The sequence below is a fragment of the Marmota marmota genome, unplaced genomic scaffold (assembly GCF_001458135.2).
Source record: "Marmota marmota marmota unplaced genomic scaffold, marMar, whole genome shotgun sequence".
NCBI classification, from domain to species: Eukaryota; Metazoa; Chordata; class Mammalia; order Rodentia; family Sciuridae; genus Marmota; species Marmota marmota.
This window is the reverse complement of record NW_026000082.1, coordinates 9,929,047-9,937,466: the sequence shown is the minus strand read 5'-3', so window position 1 is coordinate 9,937,466 and position 8,420 is coordinate 9,929,047. Positions and strand designations below refer to the sequence as shown.

The following is an 8,420-nucleotide window of genomic DNA, read 5'->3' as shown; positions in this document are numbered from 1 at the left end:
TTATATATATATATATATATATATATATATATATATATATATATATATAAAACATAAAGACATTTTAAAAATACAAGAGTGCCTTTAAAATGTTTCATCTTTGAAGTATTTGAGTTTTCCTAAAAGTTTCACACTTTGGTAGAAAGAAAACCAAATGTATTTCTCAGTGATACAAAAGTGTATATCAGGGCTGGGGATGTGGCTCAAGCTGTAGCGCGCTCGCCTGGTGTGCGTGCGGCCCAGGTTCGATCCTCAGCACCACATACAAACAAAGATGTTGTGTCCGCCGAAAAAAAAAATTAAAATTCTCTCTCTCTCTCTCTAAAAAATAAATAAATATAAAAAAGTGTATATCAAGAAAAATGTAAATACCAAAGGCATTAAAAATAGCTCAGTGGAATTGGATAAAGCCCATCCAGCTGAAAACCTCAAACATGAATGAAATCCAAAGTCCAAGAGACAGAGCATAATTCTATCCTCATGAACTTCACTCACCTGTTCTTGTTCTCTGAAGAGAGGATTCAGCAAGGCATGGCGGCCTCTTTGAGGTAGGTGGACGTGTACTTGTGCCGTGTCACCTGCAAGTCTTATAGTTGATCATAGGAAAGAAAAAGGAGCTGTTCTCTGAATACTCACCTTGAGGCCTGTCATCCCCATACTTTTCCCTCCCTGGTGCATACACACACACACACACACACACACACACACACACACACACTCAGAGGCATGCATGCACACCACTGTCCGCTAAGGACTGAGCAGCATTCATTAGCCACCTGCAGGTGCACTGACTTAGGCACATGAGGCTTTACCTAGCATTTTTCACAGAAGTAAAATTATACTCACCCCCACACCCAAAAGGAGGTCTGCTAGGAATCTTTTAAAAACCGGGTGCTTAATTTATATGAGACGGTGTCTAGACATTTATTTTCTGGAAATATTTAACTTGGATAAGACACGTGGCCCCCAAGATGAATGCAGGATTGAAATATTTCACTTGAAAATTTGTGCAAGGAAACGTCTGGTTGAGTGCAATGAGGTTAAACATCAAAATATTTTCCTAGGACAGAAAGGTCATCCTGTTAGCTATGTGCTGGAAGGACCTTTCATCTGAATACTCCTAGTTTCCTGAGCCATCAGTGCTTTTGTTATGCCTACATTTCTGTAGTTAAACCTGCATTTTCATGAACCTGTTTGGGGAGGTACTGCAGCTGACATGGCTATTGGAGGAGAAATACCAGAAATAGAAATTCTAGAGATCATTTACAATGGAGGTTTTATTAGACTTTGAAATTGAAAATTTTGTTTCAATATCCTAAAGCAGAAGGGACAACAAATTTTTATGTAAAGAGTCAAACAGTAAGTATTTTAGGCTTTGCCATACGTTCAGTAAGTCATAACTACTCAACTCTGCCACTGCATGCTTCCACGCAACCAAGAACAGTACATACAGTAGGTGTGGTTGCTCCAATAAACTGTGTTCACAAAAACAGGCACTTGCCAAACCCAGACTTAGACTAGTAGTTTCTGAATTGCTTCAACTGTGACCCAGAATAAACATATGTGTGCACCTCTGTGCCTATATACGTCTATATATGTGCATTCACAAAAAAATACCTACCTTTCTAATGAACATACACTCCAATAGCTTCTATTCTTCCAATTTGATTCTAAATCACTTTTTTTAAATGCTGACAGCCACCATCTAAATTGATTTCAAGACCCACTAATAGGTCCTAACCCCTGGTACATAGAACACTGGTAGGCTAACTCTCTGCTTATACATAAAGTGAATAGCGTGCAAGTAGCTAGAAGCAGACAAAGAATCACTGTCCCTCTGCTAATGAATAGAAATGCTTGCCCTTAGTCTAAAGGCCCTGCTGCCTGCTCGGGTTTTCACATCTTTGGAATCTGATAAAGTTGTGACCCAATAACCACAAGAACATGCATTGCTGAAAGTAATGGGTATAAAAGGTCTGGGTAAAGGGCAGAGGACAGGAAGCTGGATGCTTATCTTTTTCAAAGGGAATGGGGCAAACAGAATCTTTTCTCTTTAAAATGAGCCTAGCAGAATTGACAGCAATATATATATATATTTTTTTTTTTTTTTTAATGGCGCTCCAGTGGGCAAGACAACAACAAGGAAGAAATTTTCTGAGGCAATGGATTGCCCGCTGTTGGAAGAATCAAATGCCTGTCATATAGTCCTGCTGGGGCCACTCTAATTGGTGGCCTCATAGAGGGCTCCTTGCTGGGCCCAGGCTTCCTAATCTACAAGTTTCTGCTCCTCTTGAGCCTCCGATGCCTTAGACATCAAATAAGTGAGACATCAAATAATTCTCCCTCAAAGAATTGTGGTGATGAGGAAAAAGACAATTATTATGATTTGGATATCAGGTGCCCCCAAAAGTTCACTCATGAGACAGTACAAGAAGGTTCAGAGATGAAATGATCCGACAAGAGCTGGAATCCAGTTAGCAGCTTAGTCTACAGAAAGGGCTTACCTGTAGGCAGGGTATGGAAGGAGGAGGTCACTGGGGGTGTGCCTTGGGGTATATATGTTGTCCCCAGGGAGCAGAGCTCTTTCTCTGCTTCCTGTTGGCCACGTCTCGTCCTGAGCTGCTTTCCTCCTCCATGCCCTTTCGCCATGATGTTCTGCCTCCCTTTGGGCCCAGAGCTGTGGAATCAGCTGTTTATGGACTGAGACCTCTGAAACCATGAGCCTCAAACAAACTTTTTCTCTTTTAAAATTGTTCTTGTGAGGTCTTTTGGTCACAGCAGCATAAAAGCTAGAACACTAGTGCACTAAAGCATTTAACGTGGGCCCAGCACAAAACAGCACTTGGGATATAAACCTTCCTAGTAGATTTATGATATTTAACGTGCAATGCTTGCCACTATTCCCCCTACCTTAATCTTTTGAAAAGTTTCAAATGGAGAAATTTCAACAGAAAAGCTGAAAGAATAATCCAATCATTTTTCCTAAACTTCAATTTTTCTAATGGTTAGTATTTTGCCCTATTTGTACACATTTTCTTTTTCTTTATATGTATATGTCTGCATATGTGTACACAGACATGTTTTGTGAACCATTTAAGAGTGTTTTGCCAACATCGAAACACTTCATTCCTAAACAATTCAACATGCATCTCTTATTTCTTTCAAAAAAAATATGTTCTTTCCACAGGATATAATTTTTTAGACCCAGGAAATTTAGATTTATAGAAGGCTATCTAATGTGTTCCATGTTCAAAGTACCCCAATAATGCACAGAATCCAAATAAGTGTCATGCAGCACATTTGATGGGCAGTGCTTTTGGGTTTCATCTGATACAGAATATCTCTTACACCTTTAATTTCTTTCATAACATTGTTATTTATGAAGAGTCCAGTGCGATTGTCTTGATATACTTGGGATAGAACAAATAGTAAATATATTTTTTTATGCAAACTGTAATTCCCACTGTAAAATGTGAGAAGCACAAATATGAATAAGGTAAGCATGAAGTCTGTGATTTTAATGCCATGAAAGCCAGATTAAGGTTCTCCAGAAATATATAATCAATAGAGAGTGTGTAAATGTGTGTGTGTGTGTGTGTGTGTGTGTGTGTGTGTGTGTAGAAAGGGAGAGAGAGAGGAGAAAGAGTTCATTTATTTTATTCTGCACTAAAAGGACCCAGCAGCAAGCACACATGGTACCCAAATCTTGATTTCTAAATACCATTATCCACCCCAAAGAACCAGTGTTCCATGGAGAAATTACTAATCTTAGTTCTTGGACAGAGAACAAAGTAAGTGTGGAATATCTTCTGCTGATGAACAAGGAGTTACCAACAGATTGACGGAAACATATCAAAAGGACATCAAGACTGGTTTGGAAGAATTCCCATTAGTCAAATCAACTGGGGAATCAAAAAGAACAAAGATGGTAATGATCTATAGCACACTTAGCAATAATTTTAAAAATAAATAAATAAAACAAAATAGAAAGTTGCACAGTGAGGGAGGCAGGAACTACTCATTGGGATAGTTGCTACCAGGAAAAGGAGAAGGAGAAATACTGGGTTCAACTCTGTGATCTTCAAGTTTTCATGTCCTACACTGATGGAAAGGTCAGAAATAGGCCAGTCTCTAATACAAATAAGAGCAGTTCCACTTCTTCCATATCACTGGGAAATCATTTATCTTGGTCTTTCCTTCTTTTCCTATTCACAATCCTTCACTTGAGTTGGAAAGTCCAATGTATAGAAGGGGCCAAAGGCACTCTTTCCTTGTGAGTTATATTAAAAGATGGAAGGATTCTTTAGGCAACGGCTCTAGGGCTGTGTGATTGGCCTGCCTCCAAAATCGATGGGCTGAAAGAACACCAGGAGTAAGAACACCAGAGAAAAGGAGCTGCTATTTCTGCTCCTCTCGGTTATAGCTGACTTCACTGGAAAGAGAAGCTCAATTCTTGGACACAGATGAACTAAACATTTGTCCATAGGAAACTGTCCTGATGTGGGTTGGGAGAAAGGGCAGGAGTGAGGAGAGTATAATAAAACAAGTGACCCCAGAATGGCTGAAACCAATTGGAATGGCTGTGAAATAAACACAGAGAATGTGACACAATGCCAGTTCTGCTAAGTCCCTCGAGAGAACATTATGTGATGTTTTTGTTCTTCTCAATGACACTCTAAGGGAGGCAAAAGTGACCCAAATGCAGGGAGTCAGGTGGGCTGCCAAAGGCCACACAAGCACTCAACAGCAGTGCTGGGTTCTCACTAAGCCTGTCAATGTCCATGCTCTGGCCTTTCACATACTCTGGCTTCTAATTTGAACATGGGTTAGGTGAACAGAGATAGATTCCAGCTCTACTTTGATAGGACCTTGAATGAGTTTCTTTCCTCTCAACCTGTTTCTTACGCCTTTTCTCAAAACCTCAGCACCCTGGCACTCCAGTTTCTCTCTGCCTTTTCCCTGAACCCATCCCTCCCCACCCCCATAGCTGCAGGCTTTTTTCTAATGAAAATCTGGGTCTCTTCTGCACCTGTGCCCCAGCCCCAATCAGCACAGCAAAGGGCAAGTGCCAGGAGAGAGGAATGAAACTCAAGGTTGTGCTGAACCTCCTCTTAGCCCTTCTGCCTCCAGGGCCCTAATAAGGATGCAATTAGAAGAGATTTGGGGAAGAAGCTCTGGGCTACTTAGGAGTTAGTTTGTTGTATTAGAAATCCAAAACACAGAAAAGTTCAAAGACCCACCACTTGGATTTAACAACATTAATATTTTGCAGCATTTGCTGTTTGTTTTTTAATTAAACTATTCATTTGGGGTTGAGAGTTTAGCTCAGAGATAGAGCACTTACCTAACATGCACAAAGGTTTCAATCCCCAGACTGCAACACACACACACACACACACACACACACACACGCATTGCTATGCTTCATAAACAGCTACTCTCTATATTTTTATCCCTTTTTTTTAACAGATGAAGAATCTGAAAGTAAAATCATTTGGTTGAAGATTCAGTAGAAGGCTCCTTGCAAGTTTCCCTAGTGTGGCCTGTCCTCCTGTCCAGACAGAAGTAGGCATTACTTACCCTCTAGCAGCATGGATGCTTCCTGACCAGGTCTTGTTTTTGTGCATTTTTTTAATGTACACAAATGATATCATGGCTGTGTATTTCTGCAACTTGGTTTTATTTATTCAACATTATGTTTCTGTGTCGTATCCACATTGCTAAGTATAGTTCTAATTTATTTGTTCAATTGCTGTTTTGTATTTCAACCCATTACTTTATCCATACCCCTATTAAGGTACTCTTAGATTATTTCTCATATTTTACTATTATATAAAACACTGAAACTTAACATTTTTCACATCTCTTTTTGCACATATTCAAGAGTTTCTTCTTCAAGTTTTTACCTTATAGAGGAAATACTGGTTCCACTGGCTTCTTGGTATCTGCCCTTAGTAGGTATTTCCAGTTGTTCTGCAGACCCATTTTGCCAATTTATAATCTCATCAGTCTGATATTCTAGTTCTTGTTTCACCTTATCCTCATCAACACTTGGGTTTCTCTGTTATTTTTGCCAATTTGATGGATGGGAAATGGTATCTTATTGTTCTCATTGGACTATCCCCAACATCTAGTAATATCAACATTTTTTCATGTGAGTATTGGCTATTTGAGTTGCCTGCTTATAATCTGCTGAGTTTTCCATAGATTTATTTGTCTTTTTCTATTGACTTGTGTGAATTATTTATACATCCCAGATAATAATATCCTCAAACATGAATGTGTTGTAAATATTGGGACAGGCTTTGTAAACTTCAAAGCAGCATTTAAAAAAAAAGAAACTTGGGTTTTATTAGTGTTCATTTTACTCTTACATATGTCTTATCACCTAAACCAGAGCCCCCAGAGGACAGAGAATGTGGCTTCCTTATGTTTATTTATCCAGAGTAAGTGTTAATAGGAAGCAGCCTAGAATTATGAGGGGGAAATTAAGGCTTTAAAAATAGAAATGGATTTAATACTGGCTCTGTCACTGTGCAGCTATATAAGCTTGTTCAAGCCACTTAATCTCCCTAAGTCTCTGTTTCCTTTGTTCAAAAATGAGAAGAACATCTCACATGATTGCGCAGAGAAACGCATAAAATACAGCAGGTAAAAGGGCTTGGTAATGGGGTATGGAATATTCTAGATATTCAATAGATGCTAGCTGAACATAAATATTGATAAATATTGGTTGGTCGTTAACATATGTCTTCGATGACTGCATAGTAATAGCTTCAACTTACCTGAACTTTTCTTATTGCTCAATACTATGCTTCATAAACAGCTACTCTCTATATTTTTATCCCTTTTTTTTTACAGATGAAGAATCTGAAAGTAAAACTCTGAGACTAAGTCATTTTGTTAGGCATACAGCTTGTAAGTGGTGGCATTAAGGTGCAAACACCCATCTCTCTTATTCTTTTCTGAAATTCATTCAGTCATCATCAGTACTCGCCGGATGCTTACTCTGTGCCAGGTATTGCACCAGACACTGGGCTACATTGGTCCACAAGATGAACAGAGTTCCTTCCCTCAAGGAGCTACATTCTACTAGAGATCCAAAACAAAAAGCCAACAGACAAACAAATTGTGATTTGTTGCATAAATATGTATAGCTCATAATAAGGCAAAGGGCTTAGAGGTGGTCTTTCGGGTCACGATCAGGAAACCCTCTCCAAGAGATGACACTGAAGACAAAATAGATAAGAGATACCAAGCTGACCATCTGAGGAGTAAGAGCATTTCAAGCAAAAGCAATAAGGGGCAAGCATCCAGTTCCAGTCTATACCATGAACTAAGTGGAAACTACTGTTATTCTATATCCCCCACTTAAGACTCCTGCTCACTCCTTTTTTGCCTAATCTATGGCAAGGAAGAAAATGTCCTGTGTGCCAAGCAGCTGAGAAAGCCATCCTTCTACCCTGAGCCCAGATCACCCCAGCTGGGCAACAGCCATCTGGACATCCTCCAGGCAGAGCCGCTCTTCTACCAACTTCCCTTCCATGTCACTGTTCCAGCTCCCAGGGCCCGAGCCTGTGAACTCAGCCACATGGGTTGGGCTTCGGTTCCCAGGTAAAAGCCATTCACCCCAGCATGCCCCACACCATCTAGAGACTGGACATTTGGAGATTGGTCTGTACGTGCATTAGCTGAGAACCCCAGAGGACTGATTCAAGCCTGGAAGGGTGCCAGGTTTTCATTAAATCCCTGTAAACCAGCACTGCAGTTCTGCAGGGCCACATCTGCTGAGGAAGCCATCTGTGAATCGTATCGTCCTGCTCCAACAAAACGCCAGCAGTGTGAAAAACTCTCCCCTCTGCTCTGCAGTGAACTGGAAAAGTAACATTAGTAATCACTTTTGCAGGCTCCATAATGACATAATGGGCATTGGCTTAAGTCTTAAACTGTGGCTGACAGTCCCTGCCAACAATCTGGGTGGATCTAAATTGTCTTGAAAAAATATAGGTCATCACACCACCTCTCTACCTATGAAATTATAGACACAGAATGTGCACTCTGAGATACAGGGAGAAAAAAATAAATAACATTCAATGAGTGTCTCGATGACCATGATGACCTTAAAAAGGCAGGCATTATTGTACTTGCTTTACAGATGAGGAAGCTGTGCTCAGAGATGCCGGATGACTTCTCCAAAGCCACCAAGATAAGTGACATGGCTGAAAGTCAAAACTGTGTCTCATGAACCCCAGAGCTGGTAAGCTTCCGGCTGCTCCAGAAGGAGAACTCTTAGAAGGGCATGCCAAGCAGGTGTTGGTAGTTTGCTTTGATTTTTCATCACCTACAATTCACGGATACATTAAACATTAAGCAAGACAGGACCCGTGGGCTACCTTCTACCTTTAGTATCCAGCATCTAA

The 8,420-nt window shown here is 40.2% G+C and overlaps 1 long non-coding RNA gene across 1 annotated transcript in view; it reads right to left on the bottom strand.

The window, feature by feature from the left end:
- Positions 1-2,035, bottom strand: part of LOC125620371 — a 6,467-nt gene extending 4,432 nt beyond the window's left edge. Inside the window, exon 1 of the long non-coding RNA XR_007351987.1 lies at positions 496-2,035. This is a non-coding gene — a long non-coding RNA (uncharacterized LOC125620371). The remainder of the gene's footprint in view (positions 1-495) is intronic.
- Positions 2,036-8,420: the final 6,385 nt, after the last annotated feature.